General features: G+C 37.6%; 1 protein-coding gene across 4 annotated transcripts in view; it reads right to left on the bottom strand.

Annotated features, from left to right (window-relative positions):
- LOC117577609 (syntaxin-4) overlaps positions 1 to 15,167 on the bottom strand; it is a 191,104-nt gene that overhangs the window by 80,225 nt on the left and 95,712 nt on the right. The window contains exon 1 of one of the 4 annotated variants that reach the window (XM_052008431.1): positions 2,553 to 2,557. The exons of the other annotated variants lie outside the window; for them this stretch is intronic. The gene's annotated coding sequence lies outside the window, so the exon portion shown is untranslated. Of the gene's footprint in view, positions 1 to 2,552; positions 2,558 to 15,167 lie in introns of those variants that run through there. 4 annotated transcript variants of the gene reach the window in all.

Here is a 15,167-nt window from a genome sequence, read left to right as displayed (position 1 = left end):
TCGTTGTACTCGACTACGAATCGTACTTGTGCTCTCTCTCTTTCTCTTTCTCTCTCTTCTCTATCTCACTCTGTCTACGTTTCCATGTCATTCAGCGTTTGGCTTGAACGTCACGCCACCTGGTCAAGTGGTTTGAGCTAAGACTTGAAGGCGGTTTCTCCGTTCGTTCCTCCATTCTTTCCTTCGTTCGTTCCTCCCTTCGATCCTCCGCTCAGTTCACCGTTCTTCCTCAGTCCGTTCCTCAGTTCGTTCCTCAATCCGTTCCTCAGTTCGTTCCCCCGTTCGTTCCCCCGTTCGTTCCTCAGTTCGTTCCTCAGTTCGTTCCTCAGTTCGTTCCCCCGTTCGTTCCTCAGGTTGTTCCTCCGTTCTATCCACCGTTCTATCCTCCGTTCTATCCTCCGTTCTATCCTCCGTTCGTTCCTCCGTTCTATCCTCCGTTCGTTCGGTTGCCTGTCTATCAAATGCCATCAGTGCAGTCAGCATTTGCTTCGCTTTGCCTTGGCTGTTGTTATTCCGCCAACACAACACGCCTCTCCCCCCGTCACATTCCCATCCTCATTCGATACCTTTCGAATTCTTGTTCTTGTTCTTGTTCGCTTGTCCTTGTTGTTGTAGCCGCTTGATATTTGTTTTCTTTTTGTCTCGTTGCTTGTTTGCTCTGCCTTGGCTGACGATGGCCTATCTCTTGCTTGCTCCTGTTATTGTCCATTATTACCGCTGCTGCTGTTGTTCTTCTTGTTGTTGTTGTCTGGCTGTCTGGCTGTCTGGCCGCCCTATTTATGTACATGTCGCATTGCATTGCTTACTCGATGGGGCAGCTCAATGATTATAGCATGAAACCAAAGAATGTATAGAAAAAAAAGTGATTTTACTGTCAACAGCATTATCGGAAGCACACAAGCGGAGACTAGAACCTTAAAGCGTTCGACTGATTTCGAATTTCGAATATCGCAGGCAGCCTGCAGCACTGTTATTTCACTTTATGAATATGCCTTATGCCAAAGAGCAAATTTTCGGTATTTTTTATTTTTCTTGTACTATCTCTATACATTTTTCTTGAAGGCGCATTTTCTGTCAATATTCTTGGAATCCTTGAATGCCAATCGATATTACTAGTTGTTCTGATGATAAAAAATGTATAGCTTGGCGATTTGTTGAATGATTTGGTCGAGCTATGGCTAAATATAGAATACTTTACGATAATAAACGATAGATGGCGCCACTCAGTAAGCTTGTGACTTGCTGTATTTCTGCTTGCTGTTCGCCTGTTATTTCACACAGCTGTCTTGGCACTTTTTAGCCAGCCATAGTGACTTGAGGTGGCCAGAAAGAAAAATAATTGCATCGATGGTTAGTAACTGAATATTAGATAATTCTTCTTGCTGCTCACTTATGAGCGCCTGGTATTTCAGCAGCTGACATGTTAAATCACCTGAAGAGTGGTCATTTTACATGTTCTTTATATTGATTAGAACTGTCTTTTTGTCAGAGGATCCTTTAAAATGCTTTTTGCTTACTTTTGAAAACACACTCACCGCCTGCACCTACAACTTTTTAGAACGGATAGTTAAATTCTTTAATGCCAATCGATACTACTTTGTTGTTGTTCTGATTGGTTAAAAGATTTCAACGCGTTATGGCTAAAAAAACGAATATATTATTCTCTTTGCGAGAATAGACGATAGATGACGCCACTCAGTACGCAAGTTATTTGCTATATTTCTGCTTGCTGATCACTTTTGTCTGCCTGGTATTTCATCAGCTGACTGGGTACTTTTTAAGTAACTTTACTTGATATTTATGTTAAAAAGAACTATCTTCGCGACAAAGTATTATTCTTTAATTGTCTCCGGGCATTTTTTGTATATATTTCGGAATTTTTTGACAATTTCTCTGTACTTTACGATAATATTAAGGACGGATAATTAGAACTTTTGAAGTTAAATCGATACTAATAGTTTCCCTTATTGCTTTTTTGAAAATAAACTTTATCTCAGCTGTATCCTTGCGTCATTTTAATGCATTGATATTGCTATGATTGCAATTAGTAACTCTATTGAGTGGAAAATTAAAATAAAAATCAAATTCTTTAACTTTTTTAACGTAAAAAAAAGGTTGTGCCTAATATTTAAATAAGAACTGCATTGATTTTGAGCATTCACGTGTTATTTCAACAATCGGATTGCTTTTTTGGTCGCAATGCCGACAATACGCATACGCACACACACACACACACACAACATACATATACACATACACATACAAGAGCCATCTTTAGCGTGCGCCTACAACGTGATGGCGCCCCAGAAACGCGCAGAGCATTAAATTAATTGTGGGAATATCTCAAGGCGGCCTCGACGAACTTCGCCTTTGTTGGCAGTAATTTGTTGCTGTTGCTGATGTTGTTGCTGTTGTTGTTGTTGTTGCTCTCGCTTTTTACATTTAAACGGGCAGCTGTGTCTGAGACGCGTCAACATGATTAACGGAAATATTCATTTGTGTGCATGTCTGTGCGAATGTGTGTGTGTGTGAGTGTATGCGTGCTCACGCATATGTATGTGTGTGTGTGTGAGTGTGTGTGTGAGTGTGTGTGTGAGTACCTTGGCCGCCTCTGTGTAGTTTATAAGCATCAACTGGAGCTCAGCTGCAACCATTTTCAGCACTGTGCCAACCGCCTTTGTACGTTTTTAAATAAATGTGGGTCTTTGCAAAATACCCTAGAAAGCACCCCAAAAGAGCATACACAACTATAAAGAAAGCTGCTATAAATACTTTAAGCCGTTGGCAATAATAATTTTTGGAATTCAAATAAAATATTTCAAAATTAGTTAGAAAATAAATGAAAGAGATATTATTATATTTCAGGCTAAATATTTTAATTTCTCTATACGAAGAGAGAGATCTTCAATTCAGGTAATATAAATAATATAAACGCAATTTGCGAAATCTAGCTCTTCAATATAAATAATATAAAAGCAATTCGCGAAAATATAACAATAATTCATACATATGTATGACACGTATGACGTGTACGACCTGTACGACATATATGACGTGTATGACATGTATGACATGTATGACATGTATGACGTGTATGACATGTATAACATGTATGACATGTACGACATGTATGACATGTATGACATATATAACATGTATGACGAGTATGACGTGCATGACGTGTACGACGTGTACGACATGTATGACGTGTACGACATGTATGACGTGTATTACATGTATGACATGTCATAAATTCGCGAAATTCCCTCTTCAATTGAGGTAATATAAAAAAAATAACCGCAATTCGCGAAAATATAACAATAATTAATACACATGTATGACATGTATGACTTGTATGACGTGTATTACATGTATGACGTGTATGACATGTATGACTTGTATGACGTGTATCACGTATATGACGTGTATGACGTGTATGACATGTATGACATGTATGACATGTATGACATGTATGACATGTATGACGTGTATGACACATGTATGACGTGTCTAATAATAAAAACGAATGCATAAGTTTCTCAAAAATTGATAGAGCTCAAGTAAAATATTTTATATTGCATTTTTAAAGGTGAAAATACTTACATAAGAAGATTAATAAGTTGTAAGTCCATGAAATGCTTAATAATAATGTAAATTAATAAGTTCTCTCAAACATAATAAAAATACAATAGATTAATTATATTTTTGTGTACTTTAATACACATAATTAAATACTAAAAACCTAAATAAATACCAACTACTTTAAATTAAAATAACTTAGACTCAAGTATATTAATATTTGTGTTTACAAGCGTTTAAATTCCCCATTTTTGCACCTATTTTTGGGGAGCTACTTCATAAAGTAAACAATTGTAAACTAATTAGATTCATTAAAGCTAATAAAAGTGCAATAATTGCATTAAATATAATTAATATTTTAGCTTTGCAAATATGTTGGACAAATAAACAGCGTGTAATTGAATTTTCTAGAGGGTATTTCAGTGGTCGTCAATCCCTTTTGGTTGTAAGCGATTCCAACTTGTTTTTTATAATTAATTGACACATGTGCAGCGGCAGCGGCCGCGGTCATGCCACGCCCTCTGTGACGCCCTCTGTCGCCATGCAGCCGGCGGGCAGCGTCCATCAACACTTGGCGCATCGCATTAACTGTTATTATTATTTATTATTTTCGCTGGGTTTTCACTCGCTCGCTTTTCTCTCTCTCTCTCTGTCTCTGTCTCTCTGCCTTTATTTCACATGCTGCTGCTGCTGCTTTTCCAACAATTTTCCTCATTTTTGTTGCTGTTGTTGTTTTTGTTGTTTTTGGGGGCTGCGCAAATAATTAAACTAAAGCGGCCTCGACTCTGGCAGCGGACAGAGGACAAAGGACAACGGACAGCGTTCGCTGTTCAGGGAATCGCCGCCAATTCATTTTGCCGCATTTTAAATGCTGAAAGTCATTTACAAAAAAGGGATCAAAAGGATATCAACAGTGTGTTGGCAAAAGGCGAAGCGAAGGATGCATCAGCTGCGAAGACTGTGTGCGTGTGTGCTCAGTGAAAATTTATTGTTTTTGCCATTAGCGCTGGCAAATGCGCGTCGAACAGAGCCCACAGAGAGGCCGACTGAGATGGCAACAGCAATGGCAAAGAAAGAGACAGCCAGAGACAGAGCTCGTTAATGTGCGAATATTCATTAAGCGCATTGTGGGCATGGTCACGATGAGAGGCGAGGCGAGGCGAAGCGAAGAAGACGCCCACGTTTTGTTAATTGTAAACAAACGTCCGAGCGACGCGAAATAAGACAATTTAAGCGGCGAAAATTAATGCAAATTATAAGAACACAACAATAAAATGCATTACAGTTGATCAATATAAGTTTTCACTTTACATGACGAAGCTTTGAGCACTCAATTATGCAACAGGAGTAAATACGAAGAAACACTTCATCAAATGACCATCTTACGATTGTGTATTGACATTGAAATTAAACTAAATAAGTAACAACAAATTCAAGTTTTATTTAACTTCTGGAACTATGTAGTATATTCAAAAAATGAAATACCATTTTGTTGCACTTAAATTTTGGAAAATCATCATTCGATTTTAGAAACACTTTTGAAAGTCTTAACATTAAAGAAGTAAGAAAGCTAAATAATAGCAAAACAGTGCGGTCTTAAAATATACCTAATATATTATTATATTATAGTAGTAGTATATTTGTATTTTTGTGGTATATTGATTTGATATATTTTAAGAATTATACCGCACTGTTTTGCCCTTAGTCAAAATGGCTAGGCGGGTAACTTTCTAACTTGTTTTTAATAAAATGCTTTCCTTGAAGTTTATAAAATAATTGGTTTCAATTCAGAGTGAGTTTAAAATATCGTGCCAAATAATTTTAAATTATTGCAATGAAATATGAAATTCTGTGTTTGGCTGTCGAAACTCATCATCGGTTATTCGGACAGTTAATCATATCAATAATAATTTCATAAGATTATTAGAAATCGACTAATAAACTAAAATTAGAGATCCAATCTAAAATTTTAAAATTGTTGTATGCCCAGCATAAAGATAGTTTGTTCAGAATTTTGAAATGATTTAATTACTTCATTTCATCTGAAAGTTTGAAATGCTCTAATGAGTTTAATTCAAATTATACACTTATAATAATTATATACATATCCTTCCAAAGACAAACTTTGGTTTGCATAGCTTTTTAGTATCAATAGCTAACCTTGCCTACAATGGGTAACTGACGAAATCGTTAGTCTGGCTGGTTTAATTATCTGACTTCACCTGAATGTCTGATAGTCAATTATATTAATTAAATACATATTTTTCATGCAAAAACAATCTTTGCTTTGCATAGCTTCTTACTATCGATAACTCCTCTTTTGCCTACTATCGATCACTAACTTTTTCTGTTGTTGTTTCACTCGAAGACGCTTGTTGCCCCTTTACGTATTATTTAATTTCACCTAAAAGTTTTAAATGCTCTTATGAATTTAATTATAATTGTACTAAGATAATCTTTGGTTTTTATAGCATCTTACTATCGATAACTGAACTCTTGCCTACTATCGATAATTGACTTTTTCTGTTGCCGCACTCGAAGACGCTTGGTGCTCGTTAGCCAATTGTGTGGCTGCTTTAATTACTTTATTTCCCCTGAAAATTTAAAATGATTTAAATTGAATTCAAATTGTTCAATTATTTTTACTAAATAAATATTTTCATTCAAAGACAATCTTTGGTTTGCATAGCTTCTTACTATCGATATCTCCTCTTTTGAAGACGCTTGTTGCCCCTTTACGTATTATTTAATTTCACCTAAAAGTTTTAAATGCTCTAATGAATTTAATTATAATTGTACTAAGATAATCTTTGGTTTTTATAGCATCTTACTATCGATAACTGAACTCTTGCCTACTATCGATAATTGACATTTTCTGTTGCCGCACTCGAAGACGCTTGCTGCTCGTTAGCCAATTGTGTGGCTGGTCGTTTGTCTGGCCATTAACCGGCTTGAACTTTACCTGCATTGCCGCGAATGTGTCTTTGTGTGTGTCCCTCGCCCTTTCGCGAGGTTGTCTTCTCGACTGGGTTGACCCGAAAACTTTTACCACTTGCTGGGCCATTGTTTGTCGTTTTGTAAAATCGACGCATTGCCCCGATCCCGTTGCGGATTGAACTGAGTCTGCAGCTCTACGGCATCAGCGGCTGCTACGACTCTACAGCAATTAAACACCGGGCGGTCTGGGAGCGCGTGACAAGGTGACCAAGAGCCATCGAAGTTCGTTGGCGGCGACAATCAATTTACCTGGCCGAAGCGACGCGACGCGGCGAACACTTGTCTATGGGATGAGCGGAGAATAGTGCAGAGAAGAGAGAAGAGATGAAGAGAAGTCTGATAAATGAGAAAAGTTTTAATGCCGGGCGCTCAGGTTGGCTCATTGGCATTTTTACGATGTCGGCGATGTTGGAGATGTTGGAGATGTCGGTGGCTGGCCTAGGCCCAGGACAAATAGGCAACAAATGAGACGAGTCCGGGATGCTTAATAGAAAAGCGCAGCGTATGCAAGATGAGTGGAGCTGGAGGGCAGCTAACCGAAATGATGAGAGGGACGCAACGGTGGGGGGGGGGGGGGGGGAAATGGACAACAGACCCGCCGCTGGCCGAGTGGGGCACTTAAAACTTTTTAGCATGCAACCGCGGACGCTGCTGCAGCAGCAGCTGCAAACTTTTTGGGGCCGCAAACAAGACTCGCAACTAGCCGACATGCGGGTAAGGACATGGATGAGGATGAGGACAGAGGAAGTGGATGTGGACACGATATGAAAGGGCGTTGGCGTTGGCGTTTTTGCTGCCAGCCACCGCTAGCAATTAAATGCAGAGCAACAAGCTGAAAGGTTCATCGCTGATATGAACTATGTTTGCCAGCCCCTGATGAAAGCTTTATTAAACCAACGAGATACTCTAACTAGCATTGTCCAAAGCAGACATTAAATGAACCGATGGTTAGCACTCTATTAAATACTTTTGAAGAATCAACGTTATTTTTAATTATTATATGCTGTATATTATTATTTTATATAATGTTCCTCACATTGTCTTATCATTAATGTAATATGCTTACTTAATTGACATTCTCGTTTTACGTTTACGTTTACTTGCCAAATTCTCATTCTACTATTATTCGACTTCAAATCAATTACTACTTCAAAATCAATTAATTAATATCATGAAACATTGCCAACAGAAATTTATCCACAGCTGTAATTCAAGACCAAGTTTTGTGTTAAACATGAATGAAATAATCTATTATAATATCAATATTTTCTGTTAGAAATATATTAAATAATTATTTTTCTTTGTTACTACTTTTTAAATATTTACTTACATTTCTTTATTTTTGTATTATGTACACTTTTTCACAATCTCTTTACGATTGAAGTAAGCTATTCTAATTTCAACAGTTTCTATAAGAAATATATAAACTAATTATTTGTCCTTCTAATTTCCTTCTAAATATTTGCTTAGATTTAATTGTTCATGGATGTTAGATCCTTTAAATACTGTTTAAGATAAAAATGTGCTATTATAATTTCAATAGTAACTTATTATGATTGATCGTTTATTTTTTTAAATACGTTTTATATTAATTTATTTAAATAGACAATTTGTAGAATTAGTAACTTAAGAACACAGTTCTAAACACAAACTATCACTTTTGGTGTACTTTAAAAAAACATTATTAAAAACTTCAAATTTAATTAGGTTTTGCCTATTTTAAAAAGTAGAAGTCAACTTTCAATTAAAATTTATTGCCTAAAACATTCTTAGCGTATTCCAGCTTCGACAAGCTTTAATTAGAAACTAGTTCTCTAATTTAACTTATTTTGAAATTCATTTTTTTTTTTACAAGCGCGCATTCATAGTTAAACAGGTCATTGAATACAAAAGAGCTGAGCACAGTTTCATTTAACAAATAGAAAGAAACAAAATATAATTTTGTAGTCTGCAAAAATAATGAAATAAAATGAAATTTGTGAACTGACTGCAAACATGATGGATTTAAAAAGTGCTTTAAGGCAAGGCGATGAGTTTATTCCTGTCGAAATGTAATTTCACAAGAAGTCTATTTTATTCCTAGAATATCGCCATAGGGTTGTCACGTATTCGTAATTGATCTGTATAAAGGATATTTATGCTCTCGAGTTAGAGTATGTCCTAGGCAAGGGAAAATTAACAATGATTTTATGGGGGAGGCTTGTTTTTTTTTTTTTTTTGTTGAGGCTGAGTGAGTGGCAACCAGCAAAAAAAGAAAACACAATGCTTTGAAAAGCCAGAGAGAGAGGGAGGAGAGGGAGGAGCCGAAAAAAAGGAAACCCTAAAACTATGAAAGCATCTGACTGTTGACCGCCTGTGCAATTTTTGGTGACCACCGAACGCAGCGCGCGGCAACAAAAGCGTGACAAAAAACGTGACCGAGAAACTTTTCCTCTGATGGGATGGGTTCTTTTTTTTTGAGAAGGGGGAGTTGGAGGCGCCTCCACTTTGCGGCGGGTTTGTGTCTGTGCTCGTGGCGGCGCCAACAAATTTCAATAAATTACAGTTACATTTGCCAAAGTCAGCAAACGGACGAGGAGGACGAGGAGGAGGAGGAGGATGACGCTCGTCGTCGTCGTCGTTCTGCTCGCTTAATGGCTCCGCCGTCAACTCTAGGTTCCTCTCCTCCTCCTCCTCCTCCTCCTCCATATTCTCTTCATTCCCCTGGCCATGCCACTGAATGCATAATTCAATTTGTGTTAAAGTTTTGTGAGTGCGTGGCACTCGCGTTGTCGCCGACGGCCCTCGTAATGCGGCACATAATTCAAGCCAAATTCCAGCGGGTCCTACCAACCGCCCTCCCTCTGCACTCATCCTTCGCCTACGCCAATGGTTAGGTCAATGTGTCTCAGTCAGTGCTGGGTGCATACAGCATACAACTCAGATTGTCAAATTATATTCAAGTCTGGCTTCTGGCCATATAGTTCACAGAGAGCTTTAACAGTGACAGTAATCATGTGATTAACAGTAAAAATAAAAGTAAGAGGAACGTAAACACTAAAAGAAAGTATAATAATTAGAAATGTAATACATTTAAATATATTTCAGATATCAAACACATTAAATGCAACTGTAATTGGGAGATTTACATTAACAGTAACAGTAAAACTAATAAAGAGAATAAGAATATAAAATGAAAGTAGTAGCATGTATATTAACATTTAAGATAGCAATAACAGAATGAATAAAAGTTGCAGCTAGATTAATAAGAAGAATAAGAATAACATTACAGATTAAATAAAATTAGCAATTATATAAAGATTTAAATTCTCATCAGGAGTGGCAGTAAAAGTGAGCATAAAAGTCGGTGTTAAACATTAACAAGACTAATAAAATAAATAAAAGTAGAAAGTATAATATGCTTAAAAAATATAAATAAAATAATATAAATATACTTATACATTAAAGATACCAATCAGTAACTTTGAATAAAAGCCAGAAACTTGCAGGAAGAGTTATGAGAATAACAGAAAATACTAAATTAGCAATCTGAGTAACATTTGAGTTATTATTAGTGTAACATTATCAGTGAACTTAACAGTGGCAGCAAGAGTATGTTAATAAAAAGTATTTGAATAACCAAAAACAAAAAAAAGTAGCAAGAAGACTTGCATTTGTATACTTAGTCACTACACTTAGTTAAGATGTTTTAAACCATTCTTAATTTGAGTAAATTTAGTTTTCTGTTTAACAATAACAAACCGAATATGAGCAACAATAAAAGTTACAGTTAAAGTATAAAAGTGAGCATAATATTTGCAGTATCATTAACAGCAACAGTAACATTAACATTACCAGTAACAGTAAAAGTAACAGCAACTGTAGCAGTTAAGCAGACAGTAAAAATTGGATCAACAACCACAGAAAACGGAACTGTTCTCTGAAATAGTCAAATTAATTAGGTATGAGACGTATCGCTTCCTGTTGATTTGTTGTTGAGAGTTGCAACTATTGGGAAATTGTTTTCTTTCCTTTATGTGGTGTGGCGAGGAGTGTGGAGAGGAAAGGGAAAGAGAGGAGAGGATGGTTCGACTACTCGTGAGTGCAGCACGTGAAAGGCAAGTGAATAAATGCGGCAGCATCAACGATACGCGTGTGGCGGCCATAAATCAGAAGCTCCACAGACGGAGTAAGAGTCGAAGCAACTTTGGAGCTGATTACGTAGCCAGAATTGAGCAGAGAGCAAGGCAAAAGAAAGAGAGAGAGAGAGAGAGAGAGAGAGGAGGAGAAGCCACTGGGCAGGCGAGAGACAACAACGAAACTAACAATTTTGTGGGCTAACTGTGACGATGTTGCCGATTTTACGCTACATTTGCCGCACGATTGTCGCTGATGGGTGCTGGATGCCAACGTTAGTAAAGAGGAGGAAGAAGAGCCAGGGGAGGGGGGGAATGCGGAAACGGATGTGGAACTGTAAACTGGAGCAGCTAGCGATGCTAGACATTGTCTGACCAGGGTCCGCCTTGTTGTTGCCCATATTACATACTTGAGTGCACTTATTTATTTGCTTGTATGTCAACCTGCATACGTATGTGTGTGTGTGTGCGAGTGTGTTTGTGTGTGTGTGACTGCCATTTTTCTATTTTGCGATTTCAATTTGTCTATTGTGCGGCACGGCCAGCAGACAAATGACTGAGCCAATGGCATGAGGCAGACGCAGAAAAAAAACCGAAGAAGAGGGAGACCCCAAGAAAAAAAAAAAAACAGAAAAAGAAACAGTCTGACTGAGACCGAAAGGCCAAAGGCAAAAGGACGCCCGGCTCCTGTTCTTGATTAACCTATTATGATCATTTGATTGCTCGATTTAATTTGCCATCGTTTTTTCGTCGTTCGTATTCTTACGTCTTCGTCTTCTTCTTCTACTTTGCCTTTGCTTTCAAGTCACAAGAAGGAAGAAAACTTATTTTTATTTTGATTCTTTTCGAAATTGAATTTCTTTGATGACTTTTTGGCCTGCACAGTGTTTGCCTCGTATTGCATTCAACAGACAACAGCAACAACAACAACAACAATAGCAATTGACCCTAAATTCATTTTCATTATAAGCTTTTGGCCTTCTTCCCCTTCTCCTTCCCCTTTTCCTTCCTCTTCCCATCAGCTGGATTCGAGCAGTGTCCCATTTTATTTTTATTTTGTTCGGGTCATTTTTATTTTTGAATTAATTTCCGTTTTTATTGTTGGCATTCGTAATTGTTGTTGCTTAATATGATTATGTCTCCTTTCTTTTTTCTTCTCCATTTAGCCAACGTGCATAACGATTTGTTCAAATTTCCAACAATTTGACAAATAACTCATAAATATAAAATAAGTGTGAAATGCTTGAACAAATGTGTGTGGCTTTCCCATATTAAGTATACGCTATTGTTAATAAATTATTCATTATATATTTTTGCAATGTTATATCCACGAATTGAAACACACTTCTTTCTCTATGTATTGCAGGGTATTGCATAAATCAAAAGCTGATTAAGTGTCATTTTTCACGCATAAATAAATTTAATTTGAATTATTGAGCAACAACAAACAACGCTCATTGAGAAACAATGACCACAGCAGCGAGGAGAGCAGCAAATGTTATCAACGTTTTCTTTGCCACCCGATTGCAAAAGGAGCATATTCAAAAATTCGACATGTACTTCTTTGATTTGTTTTATTTAAATACTTGTAATTAAAGTACAATACGAAAGAAAAGCAATCTTATTTACAATATTTGATGTAATTATTTAATTTCCTTTCTTCGATTGAGGTATGAACCCAGTTAAATGGAGTGTTTACTTAATAAGATTCATACTTTAATCGAAGAAAATAAAGTAAATAATAACATCTCTTATAGTAAATACAATAAATATATTAAAACTAATGCTTACTATTGTAAACTAAATATATTTGCTTTGTTCTAAACCAGATGATTCTAATTAGTATTTTATCTGCTGATCTGATAATTTAAGTTGATCGTGGTGACTAGTAATTTCGAACTTTTAAAGCAACTGACACAAAAAAACATATTCTTTTTAAGTTCACTATATATAACAAGAAAACAAGTGAACTTCTGTTCTTCTGCTTGCTATTCACAATAGTTTTCATAATACTTTAATTGCTGATTTGGCTCATGGCAATGACAGCTCTTCTGTTTTTAATGCCCGCTTTTAATGGTATACTAAGGTTATAAGCTTTCCGAAACTGTGGACTGCGATTCGGATTATCCACAAATCAGACAAATAGCAAGCCCATAGACAATCATAACGGCAAATAAGTCTTCTTTTCAAATGTATGGAGTGATTAGAATTAAAGATCAAAGATCGAGATTGCTGTTCAGCTTCAACTGAAATGGAAATCACACGCAAAGTCCTTAACAGTCTGCTTTACGCCTTATACACGATTAATCTATACTTACTATACTGAGTAGAAGCTGCAAATTGACTCCATGGATACCTTGATAGCTGGATTGAGTAGTGCAGGAGGTTCAATGCGAAAGGAAATTCCATAAAAGACAAGTTTCCCCCACCCAAGCTATCGATTTCTAAACTGTGACCTTAGAGGCAGCTACACAAGTATTTGAAATATAAGAATTTGGAATCGCCGAAGACAAGAGTCTTTTGGCGACCCAAAATACTTGCACTGGCTGCTGAAGTAAAGAGAAGTAAAATATCACTTGGTGCTGAAACTTTACCTACCCTAAATATTTCCTCAAGACTTGTCTTTGAGGTTTTTATGATTATATTTCTATTACTCATACTATTATTTATAATACTACTTAAATTAAAGTTGTAATTTCTTAATAAATCGAAAAATAAAAAGATTAGTTTGGAACTAATTAAATAAACATAAATATTTCTCAGTATTTTGAGCATATTTTTTAATAAGAAAATTACTATTTTCAATGCTGTTCTGTGATTAGGCAAAACTCTGGCAAACTCACCGATCAACCCTCGGTGTTTGGGCAGGCGACCCTAAAGCTATTGGTATGCAGTTTCTGTTAGCCTGCTCGCAGGCGGCTTTAAGCCAAATGCCAATTTTTGTTGCCAATGGGCAAATGCCGATGGGCTTTTCAATCGACTGTTCAACATGGCGTATGCTTATCAAATTAACGAATTACGCGCTTCACAATGCCAATGACATTTCCCGTATGCGGTTGCAATAAATGATAATCGCACCGACACAGAGCAAGTGTGCCCGCACACACATACAGAAGAGGAAAGGGGGAGGTTGTAGGGTAGGCAACGCTGCGGCAACAACGACCGAAAGTCGTAAATTCCAAAGCTGCCGCAGAAAAACAGGCCGAGCGCGAGCGAGCGAGTAACTGGCTGCACAGCACAACAATGCAAACAATGCCACAAATGCACAAAATACGCCCCCCCCCCCCCTTCCTTTGCCACACACACACATACACACATTCACAGTCAAAGCTAGAGACAGAGTCAGGTCCTGGACTCTCTCGATGGCAACAAAAACCCAGCTCGGAGGCCGCCGTCGCCGCCGCCGTTCGACATAATTAAAAGCGCGCGCCGTTTACGCAATTAATGAACTCTCGCCAAATTAGGCTGTGGCAGCGCGACAAGCAAATGGCCAGGACGCGACGCGACGCGACGCGATGCGATACGATGCGACGTCAACGTGGAGGACAAGCGAACGGCCAGCCCAGGATGTCCCCTCAATGACCGCCTGCGCGCTGCGGTTGCGGTTAGTTCCGCCCCCTTCTCTTTCTCTGGCATTCTCGTCGTCCATATGCCACATCCTGCATCCCACATCAAGAGAGGCGGGGAGGGAAGAGGGGGGGTGCAAATGGCGCCCAATGACGGTGCAGAAAAACCGCCGCTTTTGCCGCATTGCAGGGCCTTTGTTGCAGATGGGCAGACGACAGCCGCAGTAATGGCCGCCAGTAAAACAACTGAGTTGCCAGAGCTCATTCTCTACCCCTCCCTCTCTCTCTCTCTCACTCACTCACTCTCTAACGACACGTCGTCTGTCGTCTAAGCACTGAGCTGAATGCTGTGCAAAGCTGAAATCACAGAATGCACAAGTAATTTTAAGTCCCTCCCAATGAGCTGTTGAGCCAACGAAATTGATTGCAGCAAAACATATAGCATACAGAAGTTGTGTGTGTGTGTGTGGCAGCAGTATTAACGACACTGGTCATCACAATTATCGATAACAATCATAATCGATTCAGTTGAACATGCAAATACTACACATGTCGTATACGTAATATTCCATCTGTGAACGCATTTGTCAAGTTAATGAAACGTAACGAAAACTAACAGTTTTTAGTTTTGTTTTTTTGTTGATTTCGTTGTGAACCAACTTGCGGTGGCTTTGAACCGGTTTTGCTGCAGAATGTGACGAGTTTCGAATATATAATTAAATACTGGTTGTAGCTAGAGCTACATACGCATTAGTTGGTGAATGGTTTTTTTTTACTGCTTCACCCCAACTATTAGCAACTGGCAATATAACTAATTAATATAGTATCTTAAGCTGGAAACTTTGATAGGAACAAATTGAAAGACAAGTTGAAATTTGAATTCTAAACTCTGAATAAATAATACAGAACA

Source organism: Drosophila albomicans, chromosome X (assembly GCF_009650485.2).
Source record: "Drosophila albomicans strain 15112-1751.03 chromosome X, ASM965048v2, whole genome shotgun sequence".
Classification (NCBI taxonomy): Eukaryota; Metazoa; Arthropoda; class Insecta; order Diptera; family Drosophilidae; genus Drosophila; species Drosophila albomicans.
This window is presented reverse-complemented; position numbering and strand designations above follow the sequence as displayed.